This window comes from Macrobrachium nipponense, chromosome 1 (genome assembly GCF_015104395.2).
Source record: "Macrobrachium nipponense isolate FS-2020 chromosome 1, ASM1510439v2, whole genome shotgun sequence".
Classification (NCBI taxonomy): Eukaryota; Metazoa; Arthropoda; class Malacostraca; order Decapoda; family Palaemonidae; genus Macrobrachium; species Macrobrachium nipponense.
The window spans coordinates 198,096,695-198,106,804 of record NC_087200.1 but is presented as its reverse complement, the minus strand read 5'-3'; the positions used below and the strand labels follow the sequence as shown (position 1 = coordinate 198,106,804).

At 38.3% G+C, this 10,110-nt stretch overlaps 1 long non-coding RNA gene across 1 annotated transcript; it reads left to right on the top strand.

Annotated features, from left to right (window-relative positions):
• The first annotated feature begins 6,286 nt into the window (after positions 1-6,286).
• Positions 6,287-7,052, top strand: LOC135220333 (uncharacterized). Its single transcript, XR_010315667.1, has 2 exons — positions 6,287-6,436; positions 6,875-7,052. It is a non-coding gene; the product is annotated as an uncharacterized LOC135220333 (long non-coding RNA).
• The last annotated feature ends 3,058 nt before the right edge of the window (positions 7,053-10,110 follow it).

The window sequence follows — 10,110 nt, the reverse complement described above, 5'->3', positions numbered from 1 at the left end:
GAAAAAAAAGTAAAAAAAAAAGTAAGATTGCAAGGCAGCAGTTTCCACGTTATTGGCGGTGGAGCCTTTCATAAAAAGTAAGACTTGCAAGGCAGAAGTTAAAAAACCGGTTAATTGGCGGTGGTTACCTTCACTAAAAAGTAAGACTGCAAGGCAGCAGTTTCCACGGTTATTGGGGTGGTAGCCTTTCACTAAAAAGTAAGAATTGCAATTGGCAGCAGTTTCCACGGTTATTGGCGGTGGTAGCCTTTCACTAAAAAGTAAGAATGCAAGGCAGCAGTTTACACGGTTGTTGGCGATGGTATCCTTTCACTAAAAAGTAAGACTGCAAGCCAGCAGTTTCCATGGTTATTTGGCGGTGGTAGCCTTTTACTAAAGAGTAAGACTGCAAGGCAGCAGTTTCAACAGTATTGGCGGTGGTAATAGCCTTTTAACTAAAAAGTAAGACTGCAAGGCAACCAGTTTCCACGGTTATTGGCCGGTGGTAGCTTTCCTAAAAAAGTTAAGAATGGCAAAGGCAGCAGTCAACAGGTTATTGGTAGTGGAGCCAGTCACTAAAAAGGTAAGACTGCAAGGCAGCACGTTTACACGGTTAGTTGGCGAGGCGGTAGGTATCCGTGGCCTTTTACTCCAAAAAAGTAGAACTGCAAGGCAGAGTTTCCACGGTTATTGGCGGTGGTAGCCTTTCACTAAAAGTAAGATGCAAGGCAGCGGTTCCATGGTTATTGGCGGTGGTAGCCTTTTACTAAAAAGAGTTAAGACTGCAAGGCAGCAGTTTCCAGGTTATTGGCGGTGGTAGCCTTTCACTAAAAAGTAAGACCTGCAAGGCAGCAGTCCAGGTATGGTGGGTGGTAGCACTTTCCACTAAAAAGGGGTAGACTGAACAAGGCAGCGGTTTCCTTATGGTTATGGCTTTCCGGTTGGTTAGGCCTTTACCTAAAAATTAAGACTGAAAGGCAAGCAGTTTCCAGGTTTATTGGCGGTGGTTAGCCTTTTACCTAAAAAGTAAGACTGCAAGGCAGCGGTTTCCAACGGTTATTGGCGGTGGTATCCTTTTCACTAAAAAGGTAAGACTTGCAAGGCAGCAGTTTCCACGGTTATTGGTGTGGTAGCCTTTCACTAAAAAGTAAGACTGCAAGGCAGCAGTTTCCATGGTTATTGCTGGTAGCCTTTTCACTAAAAGTAAGACTGCAAGGCAGAGTTTCCACGGTTATTGGCGGGGTAGCCTTTCACTAAAAAGGTAAGAATGCAAGGCCAGCCAGGTTAACGGTGGTTGGCCAGTAAAAATTCCTTTTCACTAAAAAGGTTAAGACTGCAAGGCAGCAGTTTTCCATGGTTATTGGCGGTGGTAGCCTTTTCACTAAAAAAAAGGTAGACTGCAAGAGCAATGGCAGCAGTTTCCACAGTTTATTGGCGGTGGTAGCCCTTCACTAAAAAGTAAGACTGCAAGGCAGCAGTTTCCACGTTATTGCGGTGGTATCTTTCACTAAAAAAGTAAAGACTGCAAGGCAGCAGGTGTCAACAAAAAAGGTTATGCAGTTTGGTTAGACCTTTCACTAAAAGTAGACTGAGGCAAGTTTCCAGGTCCATTGTTTGTATTGCAAGGTTTTGGCGCCTTTTACTAAAAGTAAGACTGCAAGGCAGCAGTTTCCACGGTTATTGGCGGTGGTAGCTTTCACTAAAAAGTAAGACTGCAAGGGCAGCAGTTTCAGTTATTGGCGGTGGGCCGGTAAAAAGTAAGCTTTTACAAAAGGTTAAGACTGGAAAGGGCAAGAAGAGCCAAGGTTTCAACGCCTATGGCCCCCCCCCCCCCCCCTGGGTTTTGGTTAGGCTCCACTAAAAAGTAAGACTGCAACGGCAGCAGTTTCCATGGTTATTGGCGGTGGTAGCCTTTCACTAAAAAGTAAGACTGCAAAGGCAGACAGTTTTCCAGTTTTGGCGGTTGGTAGGCTCACAAAAATAAAAAGAAGCATGCAAGGCAGCAGTTTCCATGGTTATTGGCGGTGCCGTAGCCTTTTACTAAAGAGTAAGACTGCAAGCAGCAGTTTCAACAGTTATTTGGCGGTGTAGCCTTTTACTAAAAAGTAAGACTGAAGGCAACAGTTTCCACGGTTAATTTGGCGGTGGTACCTTCACTAAAAAGTAAGACTGCAAGCAGCAGTTTTCAACAGTTATTTGGTAGTGGGTAGCCTTTCAACTAAAAAGGTAAAGACTGCAAAGCAAGCAGTTTTCCATGGCTTATTGGAGTGGTAGCCTTTTACTTAAAAAGGAAGACTGCAAGGCGAGTTTCCACGTTATTTGGCGGTGATAGCCTTTCACTAAAAAGTAAGAACTGCAAGGCAGCGGTTTCCCATGTTATTGCGGTGTAGCCTTTTACTGAAAATTAAGACGAAAGGCAGAGTTTCAACGGTTATTGGCGGTGGTACGCCTTTCACTAAAAAGTAAGACTGCAAGGCAGCAGTTTCCATGGTTATTGGCGGTGGTAGCCTTTCACTAAAAAGTAAGACTGCAAGGCAGCAGTTTCCACGGTTATTGGCGGTGGTAGCCTTTTATTAAAAAGTAAGACTGCAAGGCAGCAGTTTCAACAGTTATTGGCGGTGGTAGCCTTTTACTAAAAAGTAAGACTGCAAGGCAGCAGTTTCAACAGTTATTGGCGGTGGTAGCCTTTTACTAAAAAGTAAGACTGCAAGGCAGCAGTTTCAACAGTTATTGGCAGTGGGCCCTGCCTTTTACTAAAAAGTAAGACTGCAACGCAGCAGTTTCCACGGTTATTGGCGGTGATAGCTTTTTACTAAAGAGTAAGACTGCAAGGCAGCAGTTTCCACAGTTATTGGCTGTGGGCCTAGCCTTTTACTAAAAAGTAAGACTGCAAGGCAGCAGTTTCCACAGTTATTGGTGGTGGGCCTAGCCTTTTACTAAAATGTAAGACTGCAAGCCAGAGGTTTCCACAGTTATTGGGTCCTGCCTTTTACTAAAAAGTAAGACTGCAAGGCAGCAGTTTCCATGGTTATTGGCGGTGGTAGCCTTTTACTAAAAAGTAAGACTGCAAGGCAGCAGTTTCAACTGTTATTGGCGGTGGTAGCCTTTCACTAAAAAGGTAAGAACTGCAAGGCAGCAGGTTTCCAATGGTTATTGGTCGGTGGTAGGCCTTTTAACTAAAAAGTCAAAGACATGGCCAAGGCAGCAGTTTCAACAGTTATTGGCGGTGGTAGCCTTTCACTTATTTATTAGAAAGGACTGAATAAGTGAACAGTAACTGCTTGTTTGTTGTCTGGACTGGATTCTATCAAGTATAAGAAGACCGATGACACCAGATCTCCCAATCCTCCCCAATTCCGTCCCACTCACTAAAACACGAGAAATATGAGAATTAAAAATTTGAAATTCCGAAAGCACAACGAAGTAATATACTAGTCCCGTCGTAATAATTGAAATTCCGTACAAGTGAATATGGCAAGAACTCTTCTTACAAAATTAAGAGAAACCTTTATAGCAATGAAATCCGCTAAATATGAATATGAAATATAAAGTGTGGCAACAGGCCTATACTATATAAATTCAAAGATAAGTTTACGAAAGCTGGATCACATACTATAAACCAACAAACCTATACGGGAACAACGTGAATGAACAAAATGAAAAGAACTGCTTTCGTTTAAGGATTACGATGAATTAGCGAGCTTTATTATTTAAAAGGGCTGAATGCAAGGAACAGATTATTTTAATGAATCTTGGGAAAAATCTTAAAGCCACGAAATCACGGTGTCTAATGAAAGTGACATACCTCATGAAATTTCCATCCTTAAAACTGCTAGCACAAGACATCAGTTTGGTATGCGACGTCTGTCTTTGGTGTCGATGGCTTGAGGCTACTGTAGCAGATGAGGGTTAATTAGTGCTCCATTGCGAGTGAAAGTTCCACAGAATACGGAGTTTCCAGTTCTTCGTACTATGAAGGAGCTGTGAGCTGAGCTGCAAACTATGAAGGAGCTGTGAGCCGAACTGCAAACTATGAAGGAGCTGTGAGCCGAACTGCCAACCTTCGGCCCTTCTTGCCGCGAAGAAAAACATAAAACAGCCGGTTTCTACCTGAGTGGAGTAATTTCAGGCAGTCAAAGTTCTCCAACAAGGATTCGGGAAGGAGGTGGTGTCACTTTAAACACTGTGATTTCTATACAAATTTACATTCACAAAAGCAATTATTTTAACATTTGTCACAAAAATGTTAGAGAAAAAGTTAAAGTTAACGTTACTAAAAAAATATTAGAAAAATGTAAAAGTCTAAACAAATAACTGAAAATTTATATTTTCTTCACTCCAAGGAAGGGAATTTGATTCCATTACGAATCAAATTTATGTATACAAAGTTACATTAATAATGTAAGTCACAAGAAAAAAAAATTACAGGTAGTAACCTAGAAATTATCAAGAATATCTTTAGTCTTTATTTCACTCTCAATGGCTGCCCTTCTTTTGGGTCTTGCTGAACATTCAACAACACTTGGGCCAGGAAGAGTGATCATTTCATCATTATTAGGCAACTCTTCTTTTCTAAGTAAGGGTATCAACGTGGATTCCCAAAACAAAGGTAAGACATATGCCACCCTTTACAGTTACTACACCGGGAGTTGAATTTAAATTTACAATTATCTGAAGTATGATTAAGGTTCCCACATTTAATGCAGCCGGATAAACTAACCAACTTATCAATTTTCTCTTGTGGAGTCTTAAATACTGGACACCGGTAAACTGGGTGTGAAATATCCCGGTCTACAAACTAGCAAAAGGGAACAAGGTTTTGATGACCTAGTTTTGTCTTTAGAATAATCTACTTTCACAGCAAGGCTAGTTGTACATTCTCGAGAACTGGCCGAATTCAGTACAGGCGAATCAGATTTTTTCTTACGTTCTTTAAAATGTTTCTGTGAAAAATACCGCTCGCTCGCTTCAAAAAAGTTATCAGTAATTTCCATTAAAGTTGGTTTCGTATGATTAGTTATTTGAATCAAAATATTTCGAAAAGACTCATTCAGGCCTGACCAGAAAAAATATTGAAGGAAAAAATCAACATCAATTTTCAATTTCTTAATACCTTCAAGTAATATACTTAATCTTAGAGATGTATTCAAACGGATCATCTTCATAAGTTAACTTCATTTCTGATAACTGCTTAATAATATTGAACTTCTGTTTTCCTGGGGAAGCCAAAGCATTCGTCAGTAATTCTTTAGCATGAGTGTATCCCTGCTTATCAGCTTCAAGGGAATTAATCAAGATTGAAGCTCTCCCACTAACTTGCTGCTTTAACAACAGAAATTTATCGTAATCTGGGTACGAGAACTTGTTAATAGTTTCCTCGAACTGAAGAAAAGAACTTCAAAGAACTTATTTAAGTCTTCACCATCACGACTGGTAAATGTGGGAAGAGGGGCTGTTGGACGTTTTAAGGAGACTACGAGCCGAATCAAGCGAGGACTGACTAAGAGAAGGTACATCTTCTAACAAAGCTCTACAACTCATTCTCACGAATTTTAGTCAAATAATCATGACTCAATTCAATATCCTCTGCAAGTACAAATTCATCCTCATTCTCACCCCACTTAAGTGCTTGAATTTTAGAATCATAATCACCTAGTTGAGCTAACAAGTCCACCAATACTGCTTTTTTCGCATATCGAACAGTTTGTGATAAAGCGGGAAAACTATCCCTCTTATTGTAATTTTCAGTGACAGCCTTACGGATATATTTCCGGGAGTTAACTAACAGTTTAAGATCAGACATGGTTAATGATAGCAATATCAAAAAATTCAAAAAAATTTCCAAATATATGAGAAAAATTTTCCCCAAGTAAATATCAAACACGACAAAAATATAAAATGCAAATATCAAGCTACAGCAACCACCAAACCAAGGCCAACCAACAACAAGCAGTTTCGCATTCAGTCCCCCCAGGGGTTCCATGAACAGAATATAAATTTTCAGTTATTTGTTTAGACTTTTACATTTTTCTAATATTTTTTTAGTAACGTTAACTTTAACTTTTTCTCTAACATTTTTGTGAATGTAAATTTGTATAGAAATCACAGTGTTTAAAGTGACACCACCTCCTTCCCGAATCCTTGTTGGAGAACTTTGACTGCCTGAAATTACTCCACTCAGGTAGAAACCGGCTGTTTTATGTTTTTCTTCGCGGCAAGAAGGGCCGAAGGTTGGCAGTTCGGCTCACAGCTCCTTCATAGTTTGCAGCTCAGCTCACAGCTCCTTCATAGTACGAAGAACTGGAAACTCAGTATTCTGTGGACTTTCACATCGCAATGGAGCACTATTAACCCTCATCTGCTACAGTAGCCTCAAGCCATCGACACCAACGACAGACGTCGCATACCATCAACTGATGTCTTGTGCTAGCAGTTTTAAGGATGGAAATTTCTTGAGGTATGTCACTTTCATTAGACACCGTGATTTCGTGGCTTTAAGATTTTTCCCAAGATTCATTAAAATAATCTGTTCCTTGCATTCAGCCCTTTTAAATAATAAAGCTCGCTAATTCATCGTAAATCCTTAAACGAAAGCAGTTCTTTTCATTTTGTTCATTCACGTTGTTCCCGTATAGGTTTGTTGGTTTAGTAGATGTGATCCGCTTTCGTAAACTTATCTTTGAATTTATATAGTATAGGCCTGTTGCCACACTTTATATTTCATATTCATATTTAGCGGATTTCATTGCTATAAAGGTTTCTCTTAATTTTGTAAGAAGAGTTCTTGCCATAGTCACTTGTACTGGAATTTCAATTATTACGACGGGACTAGTATATTACTTCGTTGTGCTTTCGGTATTTCAAATTTTTAATTCTCATATTTCTCGTGTTTTAGTGAGTGGGACGGAATTGGGGAGGATTGGGAGATCTGGTGTCATCGGTCTTCTTATACTTGATAGAATCCAGTCCAGACAACAAACAAGCAGTTACTGTTCACCTATTCAGTCATTTCTAATAAATAAGTTTGGATTTTAGTTGGTCTATTCATTCTCCTCCCTAGGATTTCTGTTCATGGAACCCCTGGTGGGACTGAATGCGAAACTGCTTGTTGTTGGTTGGCCTTGGTTTGGTGGTTGCTGTAGCTTGATATTTGCATTTTATATTTTTGTCGTGTTTGATATTTACTTGGGGAAAATTTTTCTCATATAATTTGAAATTTTTTTGAAATTTTTTGATATTGCTATCATTAACATGTCTGATCTTAAACTGTTAGTTAACTCCCGGAAATATATCCGTAAGGCTGTCACTGAAAATTACAATAAGAGGGATAGTTTTCCCGCTTTATCACAAACTGTTCGATATGCGAAAAAAGCAGTATTGGTGGACTTGTTAGCTCAACTAGGTGATTATGATTCTAAAATTCAAGCAATTAAGTGGGGTGAGAATGAGGATGAATTTGTACTTGCGAGGATATTGAATTGAGTCATGATTATTTGACTAAAATTCGTGGAGTGTATAGCTTTGTTAGAAGATGTACCTTCTCTTAGTCAGTCCTCGCTTGATTCGGCTCGTAGTCTCCTTAAACGTCCAACAGCCCCTCTTCCCACATTTACCAGTCGTGATGGTGAAGACTTAAATAAGTTCTTTCTTCAGTTCGAGAAAACTATTAACAAGTTCTCGTACCCAGATTACGATAAATTTCTGTTGTTAAAGCAGCAAGTTAGTGGGAGAGCTTCAATCTTGATTAATTCCCTTGAAGCTGATAAGCAAGGATACACTCATGCTAAAGAATTACTGACGAATGCTTTGGCTTCCCCAGGAAAACAGAAGTTCAATATTATTAAGCAGTTATCAGAAATGAAGTTAACTTATGAAGATGATCAGTTTGAATACATCTCTAAGATTAAGTATATTACTGAAGGTAATGTTGATTTTTTCCTTCAATATTTTTTCTGGTCAGGCCTGAATGAGTCTTTTCGAAATATTTTGATTCAAATAACTAATCATACGAAACCAACTTTAATGGAAATTACTGATAACTTTTTTGAAGCGAGCGAGCGGTATTTTTCACAGAAACATTTTAAAGAACGTAAGAAAAAATCTGATTCGCTGTATGAATTCGGCCAGTCTCGAGAATGTACAACTTAGCCTTGCGTGAAAGTAGATTATTCTAAAGACAAAACTAGGTCATCAAAACCTTGTTCCCTTTGCATAGTATTGTAGACCGGGATATTTCACACCCAGTTTACCGGTGTCCAGTATTTGTAAGACTCCACAAGAGAAAAATTGATAAGTTGGTTAGTTTATCCGGCTGCATTAAATGTGGGAACCTTAATCATACTTCAGATAATTGTAAATTTAAATTCAACTCCGGTTGTAGTAACCTGTAAAGGGTGGCATATGTCTTACCTTTGTTTTGGGAATCCACGTAAGAAAGAAAGCACAGCTGATAAATCCAAGGTAGATTCTGGTTTGGATAAATCAAAAGATAATTCCAAATTGAACACTGCTAGTAGCAATTTGATAACTCTGACAGAAGCTTTGCAGGGGTATACCGATGGTGAATCGATATTGCCTACATTTACATGTAAAATCGGTGGCAAAAGAGTGAGAGGATTGAAGGATGGTGGTTGCCAGTCAAACTTTATAACTGAAAGTTTGGCATCCCAGCTTGATCTGAAAGTCATTAAGGATAACTTTTCTATCACTATAAACGGTATTAATGTACCCAAGACATATAAGAGTAAATTAGTAGAATTTAATGTGAAGTTTGGTGATGAGTTGAAAACTATTAAGGCTTTGTGTATTCTTAATTAATATTGTGTTAAAACTTCCAAATTTGAGAAAAGTTGTTGATGGTTTTTCTCATGCAGGGTATATTAAATTAGCAGACGAATCTTTAAAGAATTGCCAGGATGAAATCAGTGATATAGTTCATTTTAGGGTGTAAATCTTCGTATTGTATACCAGATTCAGAAGTACTCTTTGGTGAAAGGAAAATGTCCTTATATTCTCAGACTCCTTTGGGAATCATATTGAAGGGAGATATAATCAGCTATTGCATGACTTGGAGGATTTGCCAATTAATTCAAATTCATATTCAATAATGGACCTTGGGTAATTACTTTCCTATAAAAAATACCTCTTGTCTGACATCCACAGATAATTGCATTGAAGTTATTAGATTGTTATAATGCTAATTTTTCAGTCTTCAATGATAAAGGTGATCTTGTTGATGCAGAGTTGCAAAGAGCTACAAATGACATTTTAGAGAGTCAATGTTCATATTACACAAATCATGATAATCAGATCTATGATGATGAGATTCTGAGATAAATAATGATTTAGTAAAATTTGCTCTAGACAATACAGTGCGTGACGAAAGAGGAAGACTCAAAATGCCTCTTCTTTGGAATCCTAAAGTTAGTCATTTGCTGGGTAGAAATCGTAAGTTAGCAACATGATTCTAAGGGCTAATTTGAACAAAATTTGAAAGAATGAAGAAAATTTAAAATTAATGAATGACACTTTCCAAGAACAAGCTGCTGCTGGTATCATTGAAAAAATTAATGACCTTGATGACTTTATAGAGACTCATCCTGAGCATAGCTTCTTGCCACATATGCCAATATTCAAACCAGATAGAGAGACTACAAAATGTAGAATAGTGTTTCTCTCCAATCTTTGTGAAAAGGACCCGACAAAACCCATGACAGTTAGTCATAACCAAGCAATTTATCCAGGTCCTACACTTAACCATAAAATTTCTTCTGCTTTGTGCATTTAAGATTTGACCCCTTCATTTGCACCTTTGATATTAAAAAGGCTTTCAATAATATTAGTTTGGAGAAATTGATCAAATAAACTTTTATTCCTATGGTTTCGAAATGTTCAGAAGAGGGATTTTTCTATTATAGCTTACAAGAATGTTCGTTTACCTTTTGGGTTACGTTGTTCACCCACAATTTTATTGTTAGGTCTTTTCAAAATTTTTGGTTCTCGACCTCTGAGGATGATTCATCAGGTATTAGATACTTGAAACATTTAATTTATCAACTTTGTTATATGGACAATTGTGCTTTACAGCAGAGGACTCTGAAAATTTGATATGGGCTTACAATCAGCTTGAAC